Source organism: Lonchura striata, chromosome 2 (assembly GCF_050655825.1).
Source record: "Lonchura striata isolate lonStrDom1 chromosome 2, ASM5065582v1, whole genome shotgun sequence".
In the NCBI taxonomy this organism is placed as follows: domain Eukaryota; kingdom Metazoa; phylum Chordata; class Aves; order Passeriformes; family Estrildidae; genus Lonchura; species Lonchura striata.
This window is the reverse complement of record NC_140704.1, coordinates 68,577,696-68,605,295: the sequence shown is the minus strand read 5'-3', so window position 1 is coordinate 68,605,295 and position 27,600 is coordinate 68,577,696. Positions and strand designations below refer to the sequence as shown.

Below are 27,600 nucleotides of genomic sequence, written 5' to 3'. Positions count from 1 at the left end.
GTTCTTCAGGAACAAAATAAATACTGAACATTTCAAAACGCAGGTCATAGTTATTATTTACCCTAGCTTAAAAGGAGAATAGTCAATAAAATAGAAGACTACTTAGTCAAAGCTACTGCAGTAAAAAAATCACAGAAAACATTAAAGAGAGAATGCAAATTAAGAGCTGTGATAACTGGATAGTGTCTGGCATTAGCAAGCTGAAGAAAAACACACTACTGTGTAAAAGATGAATAATGTCTGAAAAGAAGTGCATTTAGGACCAGCTATAACAGGATTTAACACATTATCTCATCAGACTACACCAAACAGGTTCATGAGGATCTTTGTTAACTGAAATCAGACAGATGCTGCTGAAGGAGGAAGTTAGTAGTGCTGCCAGTGGCTCACTTGCAGGATAAATGCCTTTCAGATCCAGAGCACCAAACAGTGCACCAAACTACAATAAACTACACTTTAGCTTTTTGGTTATTTTTCCACACTGACCATAGCTTGCTCACTAAGCTTTATTCACTTCTCTTTCTGCCTTTTTATTTTGCTCTGCATTACAATGTGTGGGATAATGTTGTTAAACAATCACATTTGCGAATGTTAGGAAAAAAGTATCCTTGTGAAATAATTCAGTGGGAATCAGAAGAGGAGTTGCATACAAGGACCAAAGATTATTCCATCCCCTCCAAAACTGTGAGCTTGAATTTCCCTTTTGATGCAACTATATGCCAGTCTCAATTTTAAAGATCTCAGTAGAGCTACTGCCTCTGCATTCTTTTAAACTATTGTGAAGAAATATTAACACAAAAATATCTATTTTTATATCAATATTCTAAAGGCACAAAAAAGGACTCTAGTTTTGTCCTCATGATTTATACTGTCAATAGAAAGCTTTAATTAAGTTACAGTAATATTATTCAGTTGGATTTGGATTTTTTTGTATAGCAAACATGTGAGCTATAAATCTCAAGAAACAAAAAAAAAAACTATTTAGCTGTAGGCGCTTTTGTATCACCAGCAGGCTTAGGTATGCTTTCAACATTTTGTCTGTTCAATGCTAATGGCAATGGATTAGGCAGATTAGATATGCCTACCAGTGCAGTTCCCCGATAAATTACAGGCTTTCTATCCTCAGCAGGCCCTCAATAATTCCATTTTCTGTAGAAATGAAAATGTGTCTTTGGAACAAAAGAAAGCACTCAGTCTTCCAGCCATTCACAGAAAGTTTTGCTGGTATACAGCCATATGTCAAAGCATGCCTACTGTTCTGTAAGTCACCCTGGGAAAAGCAGGACTAACGAAGCCTGGTTTCCTACAGAATCATGTTCCACATTTAGTGCCCACAGTGTAATGCAGTGCCTGAGCCCTCCAGTGCAACACAGCTGTATTGCCTATGCTCCCTCACAGCAATCTTGCACAATACCTGAACTGCTCCATCACACACATCTCTGCCCAAGTGCTCCCCCACAGCATTTCTTCACTGCCTCCTCTCCACGCCCTTCCCCTCCCTAGAGTTACTGCACTCGTCCTTCCTCCTTCCCAGCTCCTGCCAGCCTAGTGCTGCATCTGTACTGATGGGTGACCAGCAGCAGCTGAACATAACAAGCTAGACCTGAACTCTGTCTCCTCCAACCTGGCAGGAACAACTACAAGTTGGGCGCTAACACCATTAGAAGGAACATGGACAGACAAAGGGATACATAGGGTGGTTGCACACACTGTGTTTTCTATGAAAGCAGAAAATCTAGTCTCTTGAAAAGGCTGCTGAGATGCTTCTTGGTGCTTCTTTTCAGGGAACACATCAGCATGACAGACTTACCAGAAAATTCACCCTTCAAAATGTCCTGAGATAATTATTTTCATTGCACAACTTCTGCTTCTGAGAATTTATTCGCACAGCAAAGCCAAAGAGAGAAAATACCCAGTAAGTGTTATTAAGTTTTATGCATTTTATTGAAGCCAATAAGAAGCTATCTAAGATCAGTGCTGCTGCCTCAGACTGAGGTTCTCAGTCCTATCTTCCAACTACAAAAAGGCCTTGGGATGACAGAAGAGGATGCACTATGCAATTCCTCAAAAAACAAGGACTTGTGGCAAGCTGTTCAGTTTCCTCTAGCTGTGAGATATCAGAGCTGTATCAGCAAGAGATTTAGCAAGGTTTTGGCTGCTGTGTTATATGAGAGATCTCAATAGCAGTCAGTTTTTGTATGTGTATTTTTAAATTGTGTCATGGATTCTAAAGCAAAATTTGCTCTATGGAGGAAATGTGCAACTGGAAAAAGTATGAACTCTTGGCAAAACAAACATGGATAGTTGGGGAAGTCCACAGGATCCAGCCTGTCTTTGTGAATCTTTGGACAGGCTTAGTCCCATGAAAACGAAATAAAAAGCATAAGTGGAAAGATAGGGACATAGTCATGGGTACACTGTGTCTGTATGCTTTGCATTGGAAAAAGGGTTATTTTTTACCACCACCCACATAAAATTTCCCACTTCCAGCTAACTTCTCAGCTGAAAACTGGGAAATATCAATTATAGATAATGGGTAGAGAAAAATATATCTGCATACCTATCACAGGAATGTATTTAGCTGTGGTAACAGTCGCCAACACCCACCTTCTGACATTATGAATAAGCTGCATTTATATGAAAAGCTATTAACATTAATTATATTGCTTATATGGGTTACTAAATATCTTTGGGTTTTATAAACTTCATCAAAACCATAGACCTCTTCAGCATTCCCACACCTAGTGGTATACAAAGTAATGGGAATTGGTTTGGCCCCATTATCACCATTTTCTATTGGGGTATTTCTAAGTCAGGGTCTAGCATTAACATTTCACTTTCTTCCCTTCCTTTTCTTTCACTGCCTCTCTACAATCCAGGTAGACATTACCTTTTCCTCTAGCAAGAGCCATGCCTTTGGAGAATGATATTAATATAACTTGTTATAAACTAAAAGAGGCATTGAGGCAAATAATACTATATGTGAAAGAGGATTACCCACATTTGTTAAAATTCCCAGCCCCCACATTTGTTAAAATTCCCAACAGAATTTCTTTCATCAGAAAGACAGAGTTCTAAACGTGCTTTTAATTCTTTTTTTTTTTTTTTTTTTTTTTTTTTTTTGTTATGATTAGGCTTGGCATAATTACTTATTTACAAAATGTCAAAATTATAAATTTCATTTATTTTTTTTATGTTTTTACCAGAAATAGTGTCAAATGCTGTCTGCAGCAAGTTTTTACTTCAGAATTTATGTAATACAGAACAAAATTATTCTCCTTCAAAGAATCCTGTCCTCAGACAAGTTATCATTTTAGAATTACTTGATTCTTTTAAACATAAGTCTTTATCTTCTAATAATGTGAAATACATTAATCTTTCCTGACTATTTGTCACAACTTAGTTTCCTCCTGATGTGCTGCAATTCTTGCAAATTATTTGAATCTTGTCCTAAAACCTAGAATTGAAAAAAGCTAAAAATATTACAATATATTCTTTCAAGTAGGAATTACATATATGTATATATTAAGTCACATTAGCAAAAATTTAGTAGAGCTAGGAAATTAGCAGAATCACAGTATTTCACTTTCTATTTTTTATTCAAACAAAGCCTACTCAAATAGAGCTAACCATGACACAGAAGACTGAAATATTTTTTAAATGCATTATGTTCTTTTCCCTGAGCATTTAGTCTATTAAGCTTAGTGCCAACACAGGTTCTCCTTAAATCTTAGACTGCACTTATGGGATAAACTGCTGATTATCTCAAAGGCATCTTCTCATTGCCAAAGCATTTGATACCTGGCTGGCATTTTCTCTAGGCAAGTGTGCTTTGCAAACTCTATGAACTGTGTTAGCTTATGCTATTTTGGTTCTATGATAGTTAGAAGCAGCAGCTGAGACAGATCCAAGCCTGTCAGCTTCTAATCTAAGTCACCATGCACATCATGCTTCATCAGTGCTGAAAAATAGAAATATAGCATCCGGACACATCTTTGGCCATAGAATGTCCAGAAGACATTTTAATGAAGTCTGATGTCCATAGCTCAAATTCACTTTGTGTGCAGCAAACTGAACTATACAGACAGTGCATTCATCCTCAAACAAAACTGAAATTACTTTGATTCTGGTAATTGTTAGGTCTAATATTAGCAGTGTTTGGAGAAAGAGAGCTACGCTATCCTCCATGGAATCACTTCAAGGCACCTCAGCAAGATGAATAAAACTAAATGCTACTGCCCCAAGGGTGAGAAGAGGCTGTCCACATTGTCATGCCAGCAATATCAGGAAACAGCAGCAGAGCAGGGGTATGGGTAGGGCAGAGGTGATAGGAGTGGAGTTATGGTTGTTGGGGAAGTTCTTGGACTGCAGTGTAGAAAGGGTGAGGACATGAAGGAGGTCTGGAGGGATTCCCAAATGTCCCTAGGGAGTGGGTACCAGCAACGAGTTAGAGGGTTCTGAGAGGGGTAGAATGTTTAGGAGCAGTCAGGGATGATTTGTGCTTGTAGCAGGTTTTCTTTGCCTCCTTTCCCCCTAATCTTCCCCACTCCTCCTCACAGTCTGACCTCAGTACAGCAGATCCCTCAGCCTATTGCTTTTCAACACTGTATCTTCTTTCCCCATCTTTTCCACTGGCAGGCAAAGCACCCCAATTCCACCTCCATCACTCTTACATACCATTCTCCAAATACTCTCTTTCTCCCATTTCCCTCAAGAGCTTCTAGCATGTAAGAGCAATTAAGTGAGCTTGATAGGACTCGGAGGAGAAAAAATTATAAAATGGACCACAATGTTCTTTCCTTGCTCTCTTTGCAAGTTGTTCTGGTCAGTTACCACTTCACTCAACATCAGTAAGAATCTTTTCTGACTAGGAAAGATTCCTGCTTGTAAATTCATAGCCCCCTTTTGAACAATGGATATTTTGAGTCACCAAGTCTCAGGAAACTAAAAGAAAATCCAGATGGGAATAGACCACTCTGATCTTGAAACAGTTCAAATAGATCTGCTCTTGGGCCCACTACATCATTACATTTCTTTACTTCCAAAAATTTCACTTGGAGGCAGAGTGTTTTGTACAGAACACCACCACCAAGGGCTAAAAATAAGTTGCATATACCTGTAACTGGAAACAGTACATCAGGGCCAGGAAAAGACAAGAAAGTGGGGAATGTTTGACAGACAAAGAAAGTGTCTCAAGTAAAATTACCCTGCTGCTGCAAACACTATTTAAGACAGAAAAATCTCCACTGGCTTCTAGAACATTGGTCCCACAAATAAAATATCTCCCAACTTTTATTTAAAGTCTCATTTGCTGCTTTGATGATTGACTTGCTATTGGGAAAAATAATGCCCTTTATTTTTCTAAATAAGCAGCCTACTCATTGTTCTCTACAAACTCTACACTTGAAACAAGTGTACATTTGTGTCTATGTAAAAGCTTTACATTTGAAAGCACAGTCATACTAATTTTGTTTCATAATTTCAGGCTTCCCTCTGACAATAAAAAATTATGCTACCTAGAGTGATGTAAATTGGGTACCATAATAACTAATTCAATTTTTAATGTCTCTCCCTTTCTCTAATATCAATTACCTTCTGCAACACCACAGTGTTCTTGAAACACACTCAAACAAATTATGCACAAGAACGACTATACAAGGAAAAATCAAGAAGATATATAAAAATATATATCTAACTACAAAGACTGTGTAAACCAAGACCACTGTTCCCCTACAGTTTATAGAGTGGTCTTCTTTTATGATGATTTTTTTTCCCATCAGCATAGAGTAGGTTTTATAGCTCCTCCTCTCCCCACAAATGGCATCAACTAACACTGGAATAAATACACCCAGTCTACATATCAGCCAGTGTAAGATGGCAAAGCCTTTTCAGGCTGCACTAGAAATTCAGACCAGCTAAGAATCATTTTTTACACTCATGAAACATATAATGTTTCGTCCTTTTTTGAAAAGCAAGTTCAAAGTGTTTGAAAAACACTTCCAAAGAAGCATAGCGACATTTTACATTCACGTCAGCATACAGCAATCACGTTTATTAGACTGCAAGGCAGACTTGGGCTTCATAATATAGGGGCTATTATAAACTAACCACCATGTAAAGAAAGACATTTAAAGGTGGACAGACAAGCAGAAAAAAATATAAACCATGCACATAAGATAAGTTATCTTAAAATAAACCACTTGGGAAGGGAAGATGAAAAAGATCTTGATTGCTAATCAAAAATATGGATAAAAATTGAAACCAGTGGGATGCCTACATATAAAGGCAATGTTTCTCAGAAATTCAAACACTTGCTATGTAACAACAGGTTAAACTCCTCTCCTTTCAAAGACATTGATTTATTTTTTTTGTTGAAAAGGGAAGCATTATGCTATTCTAATGAAAACAGTGGTTTTGATTATTTAATTCACGGTACCAAAATGCCTCAGACATATCCTCAATGATAAACATGACGTGGTATTCTTTTGCTTTAGTCTAAGGAGCCCTCTAGTGCTCACTAACAGCAACTATAATATATCATTTCAAATAAGTAAGGAACTTACTTGCAAATCTTTGCCTATTAGCTCTACACCTCCAGCTAAGGGAAAAAAAATGAATCTGAGGTACTGGGTGATACATCTGGATGATGCATGAAGAAAGTAACTAAAATTCCATAGTTAAGACTGTTATTTGGAAAATATGTTTACATTTCTTTCTTATAATTTGAAAGGACTCATGGGTTTAAACAACTTTCAGTCATCCTCTAATAATATTCATTGATACAAGTTTATTTATAAATAGAAAAAGAGCCTTCAGTTATCAAAATGATTCAGCTCTCTCAGTCACCACTGATGAAAGTCAGTGACTAATGCAGTCACGCTGCAATTATCTCCAGAGAGGTATTTTTTTCCACAGAGGTTCTATTCAGGTAATTTCATGAAGGACCACCCCATTCCACTTTAAACAATTAATTCACTCTAAACAAAAACCTACAGATCACATTGTGGAGAAAAGGTGCTATTAGCTTAAGACTTCTTATTCATTCACATGCCCCACTCCCTCATTTGGGTCAACAAAACTGCCTGTGGAGATAAGCTGTGAACCACACGATGACATTCCTCGGTGCTACCACAGGCTATAGAAAAAAAATAGAGAGAATATGACTTCAAGTTCCCTACCCACCATCTGAGAAAGGATTTTAACCCATTCCTCCACTGAAAAGAGCTGCAAGACAGAGAGATATGACAATAAATTAAATTGCACAAAATTTTCTTACATTTTGTCTGGAGGGAATCTACTGATAGACTAATTTGATCCACTCTCTAATGTTTAATATCCTGAGTTTCTGTTCCTAAAAAAGTTTAGTTTAGCAGCACAGTACTTGTTGAATCTTCCAACTCCCACCAGTAACAATCCCATAATGGATTTACCAGTGAAGGATGGTTGCCAGCTATCCTAGAATGAATACCATTCCCATTTTTAAGGGGAAACTGATTCTTATCCAAGCAACTGTAATGTTAGAATAAAGTTAGTACAAAATTGTAACTATTTTCCTTTTCTTATCCTAATATCAGCAAGTTACTGTTGCTTATACCTTAGAAACACTATTTTGTCAACTGCAGTCACAATCCAGATGTGAAAGAAAAATACATTCTCTGCACTTTAAAATTAAGAAACTACTTGGGTACTTAAAAACACATGCCAGAGCATTATTTCTTCACTGTGCAACCAGTATCATACTAAAGCCCATACCCAGACTCTGCAGGAAGCTTTCAAAAAACAAAAAAAAAACCAAAAAAAAACCCCAAAAACCCAAACAAACAAAAAACCCAGAAAAAACCAAAACCAAAACCATGTGAAGCCCCTCAAAGCATCAAACCTACCCTCTAGTTTAGCTGAGGATCTATATAATCTTGTATTTACTAAGACACAGACAGAGCCTTTGGTCCTAGCAATGGCAAAGTGCTGGCTGTAACCCTTAGAGAAAAGAATCTGGTACAGGAGATGATGAGATTTCTTCAGCTCTCACAATTCTTCTAGACCCCAGTATGCACCCAAAATTGTCCAGGACAAGGTACTTCTACTACCTGAGCCAGGAGTAGAGAATATATGTGTCTAGAGGATAATGAGATGGCAAAGATTTGTCCTTTAAGTTATTACTTGTATGGACTAAATGGTTACAGTGGTACTTCTACAGCACTTTAACTAGCCTTGATACAGCTCTTGAAAGTGAATTTTAAAGTTTCTCAACCTGAAGGATCCTTGTTGTCAGCAAGAGAGGCAACTCTTCATCTACACCAAAGCATTTTCTTTAGGGAGATAATGCAATAGATGTCAAAGTATTATGATATTTGATTCTTTCTTCTCTCATGATTTGTTGTAGTTTCTTATATCCACAGCATGATTGCAATTGAAAAAGGGCTAGAAATGTAATGCTGCAGTGAGATAAAACTAATATATTAAACACTCTTACAAAAAAATATTAGATTTCTATAATTTCTTCATTTTTGGAAAGACTGTGCAAAAGTTTTGAGAATAAAGTTTGGTAGCAAAGACGTGCCCTCTGACTAAACTGATATTCATCCTCAAGATGTTATTTCAAAGTCCACTATTAAATTTGTTTCAGTATAATGTTATATTATGTGCAATCAAAATCACTGCTAAATTAACAGGATTAGGAGGCATAACATCTGCCTTTGTCTGAGCTCTGTTAGGCAAGCTGGACATACAAAAAGCCACATAGTGACTTCTTGTTCACTCGTCCATTAGGAAGAATATAGAATATGTAACACAGTCTTAACTCCCATATGTTTACTTACAGGATTCTTTCTTCTAGGACTTGAAAAGATACTTCTGTGTTGCAGTCACTGTAAGAACAAGAAGTGTGAATTATTTTAAATATGGAATGAAAATGTTAATTCACTTAACTCAGAGAACATTTTTGCAAAAGCTTTAGAAACGTTCATAACACCCTGGCATTAGCACAAGCTGGTTATCTAAAGTAAATGAATTTATGTTTCCTATGAAATCAGTAAAATTATCTAGGGAATATAAGAAAAAAGAAAATACATTAAATCCTGTAGTGAATTTAAGTCTATGAAATTATTCTATTGAGGTCAGTGATGACAAGGTCAAAGCGCATACAACTTCACCAAGAACAACAGCACCAAAGAAAACCTTGTTTTCCCAAAGGAAATTTACTGCTACTTTACTATTATTATATTTTCCCATGTAAATTAAGGTTCAATTCTCAGTGTCCTGTTATGATTTCTCTCTTCCTGTAACCTCCATTAGAAAATGAAATGCAGCATGAAAGAAAGCAGACTGACACTAGAACAAATTAATTATGATGCTCTGACATGGGGGATTAGATTGTTTTATTATATTAATGATAATACAGATTAATTTTGAATAACCCTACTGGCCCTAATTCACAGAAACTAGAGATGCCACAAGACCATTTTGTTAAAACAAGTAATAATTTCCAAGGTCAGGGAAGAACTTTGTATGCCATTATTTGACAGGAACATTTTCAAATACTTTCATGACTCAAAAACATGTTTGACAGCTGCTCTCAGGTCAACTGTCACAAACACATGGTTTCATTTTCACCCTGACATAGCCAAAACTATCAACTAATCTATCTCCTGAGAAAGACACAAAATATCAAATTCATTCAACATTTTTTCTTTTCCTCCTTGAAAAGAGGTCAGGGTAAGGAAGAAAGCATGCACTACAGATCCCTATTGAGAGATGACTCTGCAAAGGTCAACCCAAGTAAGCAAGCATATTTTCTTTATCTGAAAATTGAAAACCATAGCATGAATACCCATCTTCTGCAAATGCTTTAAAAAGAACTGTAATTCTGTAGTTACAAAGGTTACAAGTGCTTCCATCTTCATCTTTTAATAGTACATTGAACAAAAATAATTTGCAAGCTGTAACTTCACACTTTCTGTTCCACGTTGGATTAATGACCTGCTTTTCTTTTCCACTTCTCAGAGAGATTTCAGAAATGAATGCATTTTCCTTCTGCAATCAAAAAGGTTTATGGATCTCATAAGACTTTACATTGATCTCTTCAACTGCCTGTTAACATTACATGTGAAAGATGAGGAGATTTATATATTTGCCTGAGATGCTTTCAACCCATTTCAAGTGAAATAAAAGTCAGACATTAAAAGTTTTACAACTGTTTCATGTAAAGTCAAGTATGAACTGAACTCCTAGTTCAAACTGAAGCTCCTTCAAATTCTGTGGAACCCAGAACAAAGCAGGGAGCTGCTGCACAATGGCAGTAGATGCTACAGCCATCATCCTGCCTGGAAAAAATCAGTTTGTAGCCCTGTACTCAGTGGTCACTTCCAGCTATGAAAGCTTTAAAGAGAGCAGCCACCAGTCCTTCAAAGGCCTCACATTGGAAACTGGTTGAATTATACAGAATTAAGAATGGTGTGAATTAAAATTCAGGGCTTCAAAGCAAATCATAATAGTAAACAGCCAGGAAAGCAGACAAACTCTTGGACCTTCCAGAGGCAGCTGGAGTGCTCACCTCTCAGAAGTGGCTGCTCTCCTGGTCCAGCAGTGTAGTTCTGAGCACATGTCCAGAGGCTGCCTGCAGCTGTGCAAAGACTTTAGACAAGCTCAGTTTTGATTCCCTGCATTTACAGCATTGTGCCTCATGGTAACATATCACATGAGAATCAGTATTTGGCACATAAATCACCAATATTTAAATAATATTACAAAACATGATTTTAAGCAGTTACTATGTCTGTAATTGTCCTTCCTACAAAAATACACTCAAACTTCTAGGGTGCCTTCAAAGGTCAGATTTACTAACATTGACATAATAATAAAAAAAAAAAAGCATTAGAACTCAGCTCCATACATTAGAACCAGCAAGTTTTCTCTTCTAAAATAAACCTAACTGGGAAGGCAACAGGATTTGGGAGTTTTTAAAAGTGTTCTTTGTAAAAGTCTTTATATACATTTAACTATTTATTTAATGAAGAAGTAGCAGGGGAAAAGCCAACTGTTCTGAAAGTTGCCCAGCTCCACAAAACTTCACTGTGTACTTTAATATCTGTGGCTCACATGGCATAGTTGAGCCCTCTTTATGTACTGGGAGACTAAGATCTCCCTAGAGCTTTTTTCAGGCTGAACTACCCCAACTCTCTCAGCCTGGCCTCATGTGGAAGGTGCTCCAGGCCTCTGACAGTCTTCATGGCCTTCCACTGGACTTTCTCCAACAGGTTCACATCTTTCTTATGCTGGACACAACACTCCAGATGGGGTCTCATTAGAGCAGAGCAGAGGGGCAGAATCCCCTGCCTCAACATGCATCACGCTTCTTTTGATGCAGCCCAGAGTGCAATAGGCTTTCATATTCAGTTTTTCATCCAGCAATTCCCCCTAGACTGACTCTCTCCACAGGGCTGTTCTCAATGCACTCATTGCCCAGCCTGTATCTGTGTTCGGGATTGCCCCAACCCAGGTGCAGGACCTTGCACTTGGCCTTGATGAAGTTCAGGAGGTTTGCACACTCCCACCTCTCAGGCCTGTCCAGGTGCCTCTGGATGGCATCCCTTCCCTCCAGCCTGTCAACTTCACCACACAGCTTTGGTGCCATCAACAAATGTGCTGAGTTGGTGTTGCATGTACTACACAAGTACAAGCAGTAGTCCTAAACCTAAAATAATGTTTAGTGTATAAACAACCCACTGTTTTCTCAGAACACATCCCCCCTTTCCCTTGTTAATGTCTTCAGGTTGTCTGAGTTGAGTTTGAACTAACAGCTTTTTATCCCAAATTCTTCTGTCATAGGGCCAAGGGAAGAGAACAGATAATGAATAGGCAAATGACAGATGAGTGCTCGGTGGCACTCATTCAGAAGATGGACGTAGAGAGGCAGGAGCTCAGTAAATCCACACACACCAATATCCTGGATGAGGGAGGTCTTCAGGGGCCTTTAATTCCCTCCTGCCACCCCAAGGGTGTCACCATATGCACACTCTCAATCCCTCTACACATTGTGCCAGTCCAGCTTCTGCCTGTGCTTTAATTAATTCCTGCACCCTTTCATTCACTAGCTGGATCTCCTTAGCTGATGGACAACAGGACCATCACAGCTCCCTTAATTCCCAGGTAGCAATTCAGGACAAAGTAGCACGCGCATGTGTCTCCTGAGAATAAAGAACCAGGAGACAAAGCACACAAGGAGAGTCAGAGGTAATGAGCATGTAATCAGTGATGAAAGGCACTCTGCACACTCTATGACTTTTTTTAATGCCTGCCTTTTACAGCTTTTGTAAATTAACACAATTAGCAGGCTGGTGGGAATCTGAGTCATGTGTAACAAAAAATCAATGTATTCAAATGTTAAACACAAGCAAGTATAAGTTTCAGGTTTAAGGAGATACTAGAATTGTAACTTATTTTGTTTTGCTAATAAAAATATGTCCATGTATACTGTGTAAAAAATCTAACGTTTTATCCAGTAAATAAAATTATTCAATCAACTAGTATTCATATTACTTCACATTTGGTTTTAAGACCCAAATCAGCTAATCTCTGAGGATGCTGCAAAATCTGATTATAAACACAGACTTTATTAACACACAAAAAAGAGAAACATTTCATAAGAGCTAAAAAACCCCAGAAGCATTCAAAATAATTAAAACAGTGGTTTGTTTTGTTAATGACAAAATAGGTCTAATTCTTATTAAGTTTTCCCTTTATGACAAAAGACCAATTTTTTGAATTCAAAAGTCATAAGAACTGTGAGGACAGAAAGAAACATACCCTCAACAGAAATTCTACTCAAATTTGTACTTTGTTATTTTAAATATTTAAATATTTAGATGTAATATGACTCAAACACCTTCCAATAGTTGCAAGGCTGGTGCAGCCCTGGGCTTCCCCTGAAAAACGAGCCCCTACTTGCCTTGCTCCCCCTCACCTCTCTCTTCCTTAGCTTCATCTCCACCAGGAAGCTGGGGATAACTTGTGCAACCACGAAGACCATCCTGCTGGTTGATATGTCAGAACATTTAGTCTCCTGCCAACCTCCAAAAAAGAAGAACAATTTTCATCAGACCAGTTTACTGGACTTGCCCCAGGAACAGAAGAAGTATAAGAATTGGCACACAAATGTAATAGAAATCCCCTTCTTCCTATGGGGATGGCAGTTGTACTAGACAGCATCATATCCATCATATCAGGGCATAGTTTTAAGCTAAAACTTATCTAATTTCATCTTACACCCCAAATAGAAAGAGAGTTCTGACTTCTATTTGTGCCAGAATAGTACTGATGTAGGCATGTGATCTGCAAGGTCTGGCCACTGAGCAGAGCCCTAAATGACAAAAAACCTGATCCCTTTCCCAATGGTCCATGTCTATTATCCAGTTAATTAAGTGGCTAATAAATGCTAGAAGTAGCATAAAAGAGAGCAGCAACACTTGGTGAGTGGCCAGGAGGAGGACAGAGACAGAAGCACAGACTGAAGGTTTTTCTGTGCAATGTTGAAGACAAGGGCAGTTCCTCCAAGGGCCCAGAGCAAGGTTAAGGAGAGGAGCTCCACCTCGTGAGGCCAACAGGCACCAACCAGCACTTTAGTTCTCTGTAATCCTTGCATAGACCCTTGTGATGGATAAATGGTCAGGCACATGTGAAACTTTCTTGTGTTTGAGTGGGTTCTACAGTTTTAACATCCTTCCACTCCCCAGTATTGTTCGTTTTCTTCTGACAGTTCAATGAATGACAGAGTGATCCTGCTAAAGCAGCACCACTTTTGCAATAAATAAACAGGAGTTCTCTCCCCAGTCCACTACTATTTTAATAAATAACTAAACCAAATAATTTCACTTTAGCTGGTTTTATTTTTTTTTCTTCCCATCTTCATCTCATTGTACTGAAAGGAGCTGGACATCTACTACCAAACATACAATAACTGTACATGCAACATTTGTCCACCCCTCCCCTCATCAGCTATAAACATCAATTAATTCATTTTTTCAATTACTTAAAGATTTGCTTTTAAAATATCCTGAAACACTTCAGTTCTTTTTCAAATGTATCTGAAAACTGACACAAAAAAATATAGACAAATTTCCATATTATACTATATTTGCCTGAATAAAATGCAACACAGAAAGCAAAATAGACCAGTAATCAGCTCTTCAATGACTACAGAATACAAGTAAGCAAAAATCTGCATTCTAAAAAACAAGTTTTAGAAGTCCCAATATGCTGCAAGCATGAAACATTTAATTTACATGAGCAAAATATAGAACAGAAATAGTTGCAAGTCTATGAAGATGACTTATTAACCCTTTACGGAAGAACCCCAAGGACAAAACCAGGTATCCTCAGAAGAATGCAGAAACCAACACCTAGTAGTAATTCCAAAGAAGCTGCTTCCAGCTGCTCTGAACTGTTTCAATTCATTTTCATGACTGTTTCCCTGAGGTCAGGAGCAGAACCCATGCCAAAGAACATGATCTGTTTCACTAATCAAAAGGGAATATTTGGTTTGGGAAGCTCCAAGAATGTTTAAGGGTGCATATTTTGGATTTTTTTGCAGGTTAGTACCAGGAAAATTCCAGATTATTTGGTCTAAATTACAGGAGAAGAAAGTGATGTGTAACTACTTATAGGTTATAAAGAAGCTCAATATGCATTACTACACACTAGGTTTGAAAAGCAGTCAGTATCCCCAGCAAGAACTATATAAATGAGAAAGATTCCACATGTTCATCCAAAGCAATCTGTACAGAATATAATCATAACTCCAGAGAAGGAAGCTTGCCTTCTCCCACCAGTAACTGCATTCAAAATTTCCTCTTACACAGTTTCTCCAGTTCTCTTCCACAGTTTCACTGTGTGAGGACCTTTGGAATCAGGAATGTCCACATGAGAAGCAGATTTTTGTACTGCTTGAAAAGTGTGGGAAGATATTCAAGAATACATTCAAGAATTGCATTAATAAAGAAAAGGACTCTTACAGCTTATCTACACAAAGAAATTACTCAATATTAATTGAAGGTATGAGTATATAGTACAAATTCAAACACCCAACGACTACTTCCACATGCAATGAGCTGAACACTCCAGTATAATGAGCATTATGATTCAGTATAATTTACACTGAACAAGAATATTCAGTAACACCCAAAGCTACAGTCAGTGTGGAGCAATGCGTGCTTTGTACATTCTGCTTTTTTCCCCAGTAAATTCCCTTGGAAGAAGCATTTTCAGTATCAGTAAAACATAAACAAAAACAAAACAAAAACAGAACAACAACAAAAAAAAATCACCAAAACCACCCCACTGTGCATTTTAACTTAACACAGATTTCCAGGAAAGAGCACATTCCTATTTCACGGTTTGTTTTTGTAGACGGATCATTTACAGAGACGTTCTTTCTACTGATGCAAGTTCTGCCAAAACCTGAAAATGCCAGGGAACAGTGAAGTTGTTACCCCGTTTTGCTGCCTGGCCCACTTTCTGCAAAAGATGACCCTTGCTGCAGCACAGTAAGCAATCTGTCCATGCCTCGTGCCTCCCCAGTTCACAGTCCCTTCTATTTCCTTTCTCTGAATATAAGTTTGTGCTGTGTACCATCTGTGAACCACCCTGGCTGCTCAACAAGTACCCACCTTGTTCTGCTGCTCTTTGTCCAGCAGACCGAGGAGAGGATCAGAGCAGAGAACTAGACATAGTAATCTCTGCAATCACCATAGCACAACTTAAAAGAGTTTATTAGCCACAACTTTTGGGAAGATTAATTTCAAAAAGCTTTTAAAAAGTATTAGTTAAATCATAACTAAAGTTTAAAAGCAACGGTAAAATGCTCTTGTTTAACTCACTCAAAAAGTAAATTTAACTTAATTTACTTCAGAATTCACAAACAAAAGTCACTTTAAAACAAAAGAACCCATAACAGATTGGAATGTGATTTAATTGATAAAATTTTGACGTTATCTCAAATTAAAAATAAAGAATGTTTATGCAGTAATCTAGAATATTTTTTTCCTGAATGTTCCTATGTATGCAAGCTGAGAGACTGCTATTCATTTCTTCTGAGACAGAAAATGCAGTGAAGACAGAGGACTGTTTAGAACTGGGCAGGAAGGTAGCTATGCAGAAGTGTGAAGTGAAAATATTTCAAGTAAGTATTTTTGTAAGGCACTTGCAAAAATGACAAAAAATTGCTCTGTTGCCTAGCTCATTTTTCAAATGAATTACTTAACCAGATGGTAAGCCAAGATATGTGACCTTCTGTGCCAAGTAAGGTCACATATCTGGGGTTTGGGGTTTTTTTCCAATAAAGTTTAAAAGTAAAAAATATTCTGAAAAGACAAGCAAAACTTTTTTTGGAAAACTAAAGGTGAATGCATTTTCTAAAGGATAATTGCTTAGTCAATGAAACACACAAAAGACATGTAATCTAACAACACTCAGACTTCTAAGAAAATATATATATAATACCACCCCTGAATTATTGACCATTCTGATGCATACTGCAGGCCAAATTCTACCTTGCGAAGTCACCTCTTAAACACACCAGGAAAAAAAAAAAAAAAAAGAAAGAAAAAAACAGAAAATTACATATATATTTTTACATAAGAAATAACCACAGCATAACAAAATTCTTACTCTGATGAGAGCCATGGCATTTGTTTTTAATAAGCCCTAAGTTCTGTAGTTAATGCTAGATCCTGTTTCACTTTTCAGCATCTGCATTCCCTCACAGCAAAGCCTGCTGCAGATTAGATGGAGGCTTAAACTTACAAATTTAACTGACATTTACAAGTCAGAAGTGACACACAGAAACTCTGCAATTGAATCACTCAGTCTGGGTACACTCCCAGCTGGCTTCAGTAATAGGATACATCAGATTGCAATTTACCGTGGACAAAAAGACTTCTCTCACAATTGCTACATCCAGGACTTCGTTAAAACATTGCGAAGTTTTTATGAGGCTTTAGGACCTGACAGATCTTATAGCAAATTTTAAGGAAAATTAAGTAAATTGTTAGTGTTTTGGACATGTTTACTTTTAAAGCCCAAAATAGGAAGTGTAATAGAACAACCAGACTTATAATATTTCAACAGTAGCCTCTTATATAAAGCTTTAAAGCCTATTACAGAGATGTCATCTATGTTACATTATTAAGGTCTACAATCCTGCATACAACTGTAGAAACCTTGAGTATGTGAATAATCCATCTTTATTTGGTGAACAAATCAGGAAACCACTCTCATAGGTACTTCCAGCACTGGGATTTCAGGACCTGTTTCTGAGACGCAGACATCTTAAAACACATAAAAGTGTTTGGGTTACAAAACTCACATGTGACCAAGGATCTTGTAATCAATCTGCAATCCACCACTAAAAAGTCTAATTCTTATAAGTAATAAAAACTGCTTTACGTAGTGGGTGTTAAGTATTTCCCTTAAGGCCTAACTAAGCATCCAAGGAAGCCTCATCCCATCCAAGCAGCAGCAAGTGTAGTAGGTATTTATTAATTTGTACTAATTTACAGCAGTCTAAGAGCACAGCAGTACAAGCCTCACCAAACCATAGCAACCAGCATGCAAGTCTTTCAATACAGCATAAAGCAGCTAAGAGTAAACTAGAAACAGACACCAAAATTTAAAAATACTTTTTCAATTATTTATTTCCAAAGTAATTAAACTCTCAATAAGAAATGGCCAGGCTAAAACTGTCAGATTATACAGTTGTGTTTCTATAACACCAGTCTCTTTCTCCAACTACATTTCAAATGGGAAAAGCATACCATTTTTTTTTTTTTTAATCAAAACCAGCCAAAGTATTTTCCCATAAGCTTTCCAGGATAGTAAACCTCTGGACTAAAACCAAACATAAAACTTTCACCGGGAAAGGAGAATATTTCATTAAATTGTGAATACGCAAAGACAACATTCAGACATAAAATTATGGAGAAAATTCTTACTTAACTTTCCACTTAGCAGCTACTACAGACTACCACCTATTATAACAAGAACATAACATATTAATTTATTTCAAAAAACTCAACTGAAGTCAAGGCACAGGCATTATATTGTGTGATCTCTACTTCTGTCTCAGTTTTGTGCATTAATCTTCAGCACCAGGAATGAATGATCAAAAAACATGAGACTATGTTCTACTCTACAAAGCTACTTTTGTCTATATAACGATGCATGTTTTGTTCCAAAAAGCAGTAGATAACTTCATAGAATCACAGGATTTTGATAAGTTTGCTGGTTCTCATTTTTTCCAGTATTGAAGACTTTTAGCTTATTTATAAAATAATTACTTGTAGAAGCTGGGATATTTATTTTAAAATATGTATCACCTTTCTCTAAACAGAAAAAATAATAAAAATAGCTGCATCAACAAAGGTTTTGTAAGAACAAAAATTCTGAAGTGTCTTGTAAAATTATTTATATAAAAACCATAGGGTAAAATTTGAAACACCCCAGAAACTTTTGCAGAAAATTAACAAACCCAAGGTCTTTTTATTAATTCGTAAATCTTTAAAAATTATTGTAATGCCTTTATCTGTGGATATTGGATCATTAATAAGATTTAAGTGAAACACTTGTTCTAATAATGTTCTAAATAATGTCCCATCTTAAGCAACCTCAAAAAAAAATACCAGTTTTGAAGTTAATTTTGTATTTCAAGATCTACCTTAAAACCTGTTCACAATGTACATAAAAATGTGTGAGTGAGAATACAGGAGACATCAGGCCTGTGCATACTTTGCTCTTATTAATACCTCTTTGCCCTAAAATAGGGCACCTACAGTAACAGATGTTTGGTTGCTTTGAGCTGGAATCCTGAAAAGCACAAACAGCCAAAGTTTTAAAGTCACCCTCAAAAACTGAAGAAAATAATCGTGTTACAGTTTTCGTGCCAGCAAACCATGCATCATAAAACACATACACATTCACAAATACAGCAAATAATACTTGGAAGAGAAAAGTCATCAGCTTATATCCAGTATATGTCTGGGTTTCTGTCCTGAATCCCAGCTGCCTTTCATGGATGGCAACCCAGCATTTCATCTTAACACACCAAGCTGTAGAGCACAGCGAGACTGCTGCTTCATAGGCAGCAAAACCACCAAAGGAGACAGAATGGGCATCAGAACCATTTCCAGATAAACTGTTCCTGTTAGCAATTAAAGGTCTTATGGGACTGTACAGCTTGAAAGTCTACTGACTTTCAGGAAAGATGTAAATTTCCATTTTCTTTTTCCACTGCCCACACAGTGTGGATAGGAATCAGCAGACTTGGAGCCTATTTCCAGTTCTGCTATTAAACAGTATTCATACTATGTTAATCCTCATTTTACTAAGACATAAAAAGAAAGAATCCCAACTAACCAAAATAACAAGGAAAAAAACACTGTCTTTACCTGAGCAACTAGTCCAATTTGGTGTTTTAGAGGTGGTTTCACACAGAGACACTAACTGGCAAACTCCAACTAGTTTAAGAATTTTACCTAGCTAGTCTGTGCATTTTCTGGAAAAAGCTTAAGCAACGACCCATGGATGCCTGTGGGTAGCAATGTGATGTTATTCCTGGAAAGTGTATTTGTAGTGTCCACATTTCAGAAGTGGCATCTTCAGGCAATTCAGTACTCAAATTCTGCCTTCTGTGACATCCTTGCAATACTTTTCACCTGTACAGAGATTGCTGTAACTGAAGTATTTTACAGAGAAATCTAATTTTCAGAATTTCATTAAGTAAAAAAGTGTATTGATATCATCTGCAAAATAAATAGGATACTAAAGTACTGATTTCCATGTAAGTGGATACTCTTGTGTTTGGGTATTTTGACCAGAAAGGCTTAGCCCAACTTTACAGGCATGACTTAAAATACAATGTACAATTCCATTGTCCATTTTGAGAACTTACACAGCTACCATTCATGGGGCATCACACAATATTTTACTTTTTGAGTGAGCTTCAGAATATCCCTGCTAGAGCATGGTGCTAACAGCACCAAGGTTGTGGGCTCAATCCCCATATCAGCCATTCATTTCACAGCTGGACTTGATGATCCTTGTGGGTCCCTTCCAACTCAGAATATTCTGTGAATCTTTAATTATATACTCCATATTAAACCTACAAAGCCCAAGTACAGAAACCTTCGTAATTTGTCTTTGATGACACAGGAGGTAACTGTCAGATTCATACACATAGGACTTGCTACTTGTCTTCTAGTTCCATATGGAAAAAGCCTTTCCACTTTTTCAAAGATGAAGAATTAAGCAATATTTGGTAAAAATATTTAAATTTTGAGCAAATGTTTTCTAAAATCCATCAACACATGTAAATACACTACTGTATACTAGGAAGACTTCAGAATGTATCTGCTATCATCATGAGAAAAGAACTGAAATACCAAAAAAGGAAAAATAAAATTTACAACTACATGCTTCTCTTCTGTACAGAAAAAAAAAAAAATGAAAAAGCTGAGCAGCCATTCAAGATCAGTGGCTTAAAGTCACTGTCTTCCTCTACAAGGAATGGCTGAAGTCCTAGGGGTAAAATTTGGGGAGATGTGAAATTCTGCAGAACTGGCTCCAGCTTTTGCATAGCAGCATCTCCAATCACTCCTACTCCAGCATCTTAATTTCTTTATATCGTACCAAAAGTAATGAGTGTCCTTGAATTTCACTCCTACTTGTTACAAGCAAAATTATCCACCTCACGTTTTAACATGGGGAATTTTCTCTTACCTATTATAATTCCTGCAAGCCAGATTGCTTTATCTGGTAATTACCAAGGCACAGTCTTTATTTTAAGCTCTGGTAAGAAAGAAATTTTTATCACCACGTCCACAGCTGCTAGTTAGGAGTTATTATTTTCACAGCTTTCAGACCTTGCCACATCATTTGAATGCACTATACAATGGCACATTTCAGAATGATGAGCTTCTTCAGCCAGTATATCCACGGGAAAGAATGGTGACTGATTCAGTCCTCTCAGCCTAAATGCACTCTCCCTTTTTATGGTTTTTCATAATCATGACTGCATATGGATACCTCTTGGAATTACTGAAATGTATGCATGTCAGGACAAATCTATCATGCTCCAAACTCTAAATAAAACATATCAATTAAAGTTTACTTGGAAAAATGATAAATGAAAAGGCAACAGGGTAGAGAAATATAGCGACAGAAACTACAATTAAAACTTCTAACCTTTCTATAATGTTTAGATTAGGCTGCAGCTCTGCAAAAACTTCAGAATGTTTCTTTTCATTTCCCCTTCAGGTAACAAGCAGTTAAGTCTCACATACAAAATTAGGTATTAAACCACATTTTCTCCAAAATAAGGCTACTGCTATCAAAATTGATACTTCAGGTAAGTGTTATAAAATTTGTTTCCACTTAAAAGTATTGTAACAACATTTAAGTAAGACTGAAAATCCATTTCCATTCATTCATACTTGAATATCAAATTTCTGTATAATAAATAAAATGAGGCATGTCCCCTTTACATACTTTAATGTTTAAAATATGTCTTTCTAGGTTCTTATACTGAAAACAAACTTTACCTAGATGGCCCCTTAAATATGCATTAACAAAGAACAAGAACAAACCAAGACCTGACTTACAAAACAGTAAATTTTCTGTCGTGTGTAAAACCCCTACAGCTCTCTACAGGCTTCATGCAACTTTCCTTGGTGTCCTAACCCACCTCACACTAAGAGAAAGCCAGATGCAGAAACCAATGAAGCCTCTGAGTCCAGCCACCAGAAAGGAATATATGAGCTTCTCATATTTAAACTGCCTCTCTTTCAGAATGTCACTGCTGGAATTCTTGTAACACTTTAAAAGCCTTTCTTATCTCAACTTTGCAAGTTTATTTATGTGCATACACATAAAATAGTTTCCCTAAAACCTTTAGTTCTGTCATATCAGAATTTCCACTAAAAAGTCACCAGGACTGAAAGCTTATAGCCATACAAAACAGCACGGTGGTTTCTTGTCTCTACTAAAAGCATATTTCAAATTCTGCAAGTCCTAGTAGAGAGGGGAATCAACTAAACTGTGTATTATCCAATTTACATACAAATCCTGTATTAAAAACTTTGACTTGAGCTGGCAAAGTAACAAAATATAACAAAAGCTATTGAAGAAATTCAGGCTCCAGTGACAGTCAGGTAAATTTGCGGTGACAGGTCTGAAACAAATAATGTTACCATGGTGTAAAGTCTGAAGTAGCTGTGGACAGAACTTGGCCACCTGGCATTTACTTACTTCACTAAACCTAAAGCCCTGCAAGGGTCAATTAATAACTACATAGTTTGTGAGAAGAAATGCCTAGAAACCCAGGATACAGAGGTTAAATCAGGATAAATGCTTTTCTTCCATACTGAACTTTATGGCTTTTATTAGTCAAAGCCAGGTCATGGATATTGCTTTAATATGCTATGAATATTTTCAGTGTAAAATTACATTCATTTAAAAATAAGACATGCTTAATATAGAATTCACATGGAATTTTAAAGTAGATTGAACATTACAGCCAGATGTATAAACATTTAAACCACTTCATTTGGGATTTCTTTTTCCATATAATAAATGTAATTGTTTCAACTATGGACTAGGACACTTGGATATTTTAATATTTGCTTCTGAATCTAGTTTATGTATTTCATAGCAAACACCAGGGTCCTGAACCTGAAAAGTGTGAAGTTTAATCACATCAGCAGTCCTTTCAAGGCTAAGAAGCTTTTGTAGTGTTGCACTTGCACCTTACATGTAGCAAAGCACACCTAAAGAAAACGTACATGAAAAACAACTCAAAACTGTCAAAATTACAGAGAGAACAGGCTTAAATTAATGTTATTTAAAATAAAAATGAAACCTCAATTAGGCTTCAGAATATTGCTTGTAAGGATGCAAAATGAAACCCCCACTAAATGCCATTATCCCATTATGTTAGCCCCGGAGCATACTTGCATTCCGAAGCTTCCAGTCGAAAGGAACCCCACGCAAATCCCAAAGCAAATTCCAGTTAACTTTAAAAGTTCGTCTCTTTTGCATAAGGTAACGCAATTAACACACATGCCTCGAGCCAGCATTCACCTCCTCTTCGCCTGAACGGCGGAGGTGGGGAAGCTTCGGGAGAAGGAGGGAAGGGGCTCAGCTCCCTTCTCCGCGCTTGCAGGTGCCGGTCGGCGCCGACGGGCCCCTGGGGGAAGAGCGAGGCGGCGGCGCTGGGAGTGCAGCGCCTCCCGCCGCCGGGGCGCGGCAGCCGCTCGGGACGGGCGCTGCGGGGCGGCCGGTCCCGGCGCCCGCTCCCGCTCCCTGCCTTTACCTGGCCGCGTGTTTCCTCTGGGTGCGGGGCGGGCGGCGCTCCAAGGGTCGTATCCCACGGGAAGACGGCCGGGGAGCTGCTGCGAGCCCCCGGGCCGCGCTCGGGTCCTGCCGCCCTCGCAGCTTCTCTGCCGCGTCGCGCATCTGCCTCCCGGCCCGGGGGCTGGCGGCGAGGGCAGGGACCGGGGGTGCTCCGGCCGCCGAGGCCGCTGCTGCTGGCGGCCCCGGGTGTGCAGCTGCAGGCGGTGCTGCCGCCGCCGCTTCCCACAAAGGACAAATTCATTTTCCACGTCCCGAGCGCGGCGGCGGAAAGGCTCGGTGCCGGGTGCGTCCCACCGCTGCCGGGCGGCTGTGGGGGGAGGACCTCTCTCGAGAAAGAAAAGCCTCTTGTCTGCTGGACAGCATCGAATTATAGCATGTCAGGAAGACAAGTTATTACCAAGATCACCTTAAATCATGAGAAAGCCACAGTGTTTTCCTTTTTCTCATCTTCGGCTCTTTGGTGGATTTTTTTAAATAGAGGTTGCCAATATCTATATACAATGTGTGTGGAAAACCACTAGTTTCACTTTGTAGCACAACTGGACGGTCTAAGTGTAAACTCCTCCTAGTTCAAAGTAGTAATAGTCCCAGCAATGTTTTCCATTTATAGTAAGTTCAAAAATGTGTAATTGTAAATTAATTGTACAAATACCTATGGACTTGTCAAGTAGAAATTTACAGACTTTAACCTTTAAGGCATAAATGAATGAATGGACAGTGTTTCTTTTTCCAAAGTGTGAGTTACATAACATTTGCATAGCTCGCTGGCACATCCACGCACTATTCACTGCAACGCTCTCCCCAAGGTAGCAGGAGGCCAGTAACTGAGTGAGCATTCACTGCGGGTCAAATTCTGTCCTTGCCATGCTTTGCTCTGGAAACTGTCCTGTGAGCACAGCTCGACAGTGAGAAGTGCATGGGACATTAAGGCAAGGGCCGTTTTATATCACTCTCCTTGGTGTCCACAGCAGAGCTCTTTCGGGCTGTCGCCTGCGGGAGCTACAGGTCATATGTGCACAGTTCCCAGGCTCTTCCTTCTAAATGCTACATCTAGCAGTAGGTCTAAGCACTGCATAGAACACATAAAAGACACGCATGCTTTGACTGAACACAGAGTTGTAGATCTTCCCAAACACACACAAAGCAGTAATTTTCAAACCCTGCAAAGTAAGATTTGACTTCTTGGTAAGTGGAAGGTAAACAGAAATCCCCACACAGAGCTCAGTCTGACAACACATCGATGTTGTCATTCAGACACAGATGAAAAGCATGTCTTTATATCCTACTTTGATTCATTGTCTATCTCTGATGTTTCTTTGTACTTTACAATTTTGTTGAATCTTGCACATACTTACCCTGAATCATGGCACAAAAGGGGATTTCTAAAGTATAGTGAATCTGCTTATATTGATTTCATATTGATTACACATTTCACATTTGCACGTATTTGTATTTACAGGGACAACTCTTTAAGCTTCTTAAAGGGTCAGGCATGACAAACATGATGATGGATATAATAGCCTGCTAGTCCTGAAACATTTAGATGGGGTATAAAAAAGGAAATGAATGTAGGATGCAGGATCCCCTTAGGAAACACTGTGCAAACTTAGTGTTCTTATCAGTCAATAAATAACTTGCACAGCTGTGCAGTGAACACCTGAAGATTCTCAGCTTATGTTATTGATCACATCACAACTTAACTGCATACTACCCAAACAGGTTTCAAGTTCTTATCTTTTAAGATGTATTAATTAGTACAATTATTAGTTCATATTTAGATTCCTGCTTTCAGCAGTGATTAAGCAACCCTTAGATTCAAAAGCCACACACTGCTCCTAATAGCAATAAAGATGTACTTGGCATTTGCACAGTTTCCTCAGAATTTCATAGGCCAGGCATTTTGACATTTCTAGGAAACCTTGTCACATGACTGTTAAAAAACCCTGAAGTGTGGACACACACACGCATATATAGATTTAACTGACTCATACAAGGACACAAAGCAACAGTACCCACATTATTAAAAAAGTAGCATCCCATCATTTGTTGTTGTGGTATTTTACTCTATGGATAAAATTCCAGATGAGAGGTACTTAGTGTCTACTTTGATGCAGGGCGCTTTGTCTGCAATCCACAGATGGCCTTTTCTGTAGTTTTGCCCACAGCAGACTTGCCAGTTTCTGGGCTGATGGCAGGACATTGCAGTGACAGGTCACTTTGGAAACAAATAAAGGCAGCCCTGGGGGACTTTGTAAAGGGAAGCCTACATTTCTGCTCCCAAAAGCTGCTCATAGGTTGTTTTATACTTTATACTGAGAGCCAATAAGCATTGCTTGCCAATACAAGTTGCTCTGAACTAACTGAAAAGAGCTGTTTTTATTAATTAACAGCAGCTGGTGACCATGTTTAAAACTGCACTCTCTGGTGCATTTCAGCATAAAATACAAGCTTGTAATGTATGCTGAAACACGAAGCTGCCCCTTTTTACAGTCCCCTCAAACCAGTTTTCACTGTTTAATGCTACTGAGCTATGATGTCTAAGAAATGTACCCTTTGATATCTAAAAGTGAGCCCAGGTACCTCCAGAAGAACTGTGTTTCATAGAACTGGCACCTGCAGACGGAGATAGCTGTCAAAACTCAGTGTGTCCTTAACATTAGGATAGGACTCTAACAGTAGAGAAGCACGCTCTCTGTGATGGAATAAGGGGAGCAGGCTATAGGAAGCAGCTCTTAGGAACCACTTAAAATTACTTATCCCCTTCCAATTGTCCTTCTTCCAGGACCAAGGCTTTTAGGTTGCATTTAGAACCTTTCATTACAATGTCTAAACACCTTAGATAATGTTAATATGTTATACCAATATCATTATCCCACCCAGGTCCTTCAAATCTCACCTGAAATAATATAATTAAGTGAACTTCCTCAGACTGGGAGAAGACAGCAATATAGAAGTGTGGATACAGAATATCATCCCAAAGCAGTATATTGAGAATCAGCATTCTTACTCATAGTCAAAATGAGAAGACAAACCAGTTTCAAAGTATTTTTTTGAATTTAGAAATTTGCCTTTAAAACATGTCTGATTTTTTTTTTTTTTTCAAATTGGTCACCTCCTTCTCCAAATTATAGCTTTACATATTTTTTCTGAAGTCTGCTTAACCTATATTGTCTCAGTCTTATCTGGGAGATGCAACAACCAATTATTAAACTGTTGACAACATACTGAAACTACTCCATACAGCTGTAAATCAAAAAGATACTATGAAGGGCAGAGGTTTCAAAAAACACAATCAATAGAAGTTATCATAGCTATTGAAATTCTGCCAGAGGAACCTGTGACAAAATGAAATTTACCTACACCGAGTATATAAATTCCTAAATTACTGGATTTGGTTTATGTTTAAAGGTCTGTCAGCTACTAAAGTGGTATGACTTCACTAAAAGGATCAATGAAACCATTATCTTCTATTTCTCCTCAAGATGAAGGTGCATCTAATGTGGCATGTATAGAATATCAACATATATAATTCAGTTAGGCAAATCATTTCCATTGGGTAAATACATCCCTTTTTACAAAAGGCGATCTAATTTATCATCACAACCCGAAGCACAGCCTTTGGATGTCTTCTGTCACAATTCTGAATTAATCCAAACCTATTCATCTTAAAGGAAGTAGTTTGTTGTCTTCAAACATCTGTCTCGTGCCATTTGTGTAGCCCATGGCCCAATGATATTTTTGTCTCCTTATTAACAATAAGCTTGTCTAATTATATATTGTTGGTAAATAATTTACATTTTTCCTTATAAAATGACCACCGTCTGTGTTTGCACAGGCTTTAAAAAAAAAAAAAGGTTTAAAATAAGAAATCTGCATCTCTCTTGCCTAAATTGGATGGTGATTAATACACCCTCCCCAGATTATCCTTTTGTACACAGCATATAAATTGTAGTATTTCCTAATATCTGTATCCTACAGATTGCCTAGAGCAGCTGTGGATGCCTCATCCCTGGCAGTGTTCAAGGCCAGGCAGGACGGGGTTCTCAGCAACCCGGGCTAGTGGAAGGTGTCTCTGCCCACAGCAGGGGGATTGGCACCTGATGACCTTTAAGGTCCCTTCCAACCCAATCTGTTCTTTGATTATAAATATTTTGTAATATTTGTGTAACATATATTTCCTGGGTTTATTACCAATTTTATGAT

At 37.9% G+C, this 27,600-nt stretch overlaps 1 protein-coding gene across 1 annotated transcript in view; it reads right to left on the bottom strand.

The window, feature by feature from the left end:
- RNF144B (ring finger protein 144B) overlaps positions 1-13,055 on the bottom strand; it is an 80,789-nt gene extending 67,734 nt beyond the window's left edge. The window contains exons 1-2 of the mRNA XM_085571523.1: positions 12,962-13,055; positions 8,820-8,867 (exon numbers count right to left, since the gene is read on the bottom strand). The gene's annotated coding sequence lies outside the window, so the exon portion shown is untranslated. The remainder of the gene's footprint in view (positions 1-8,819; positions 8,868-12,961) is intronic.
- Positions 13,056-27,600: the final 14,545 nt, after the last annotated feature.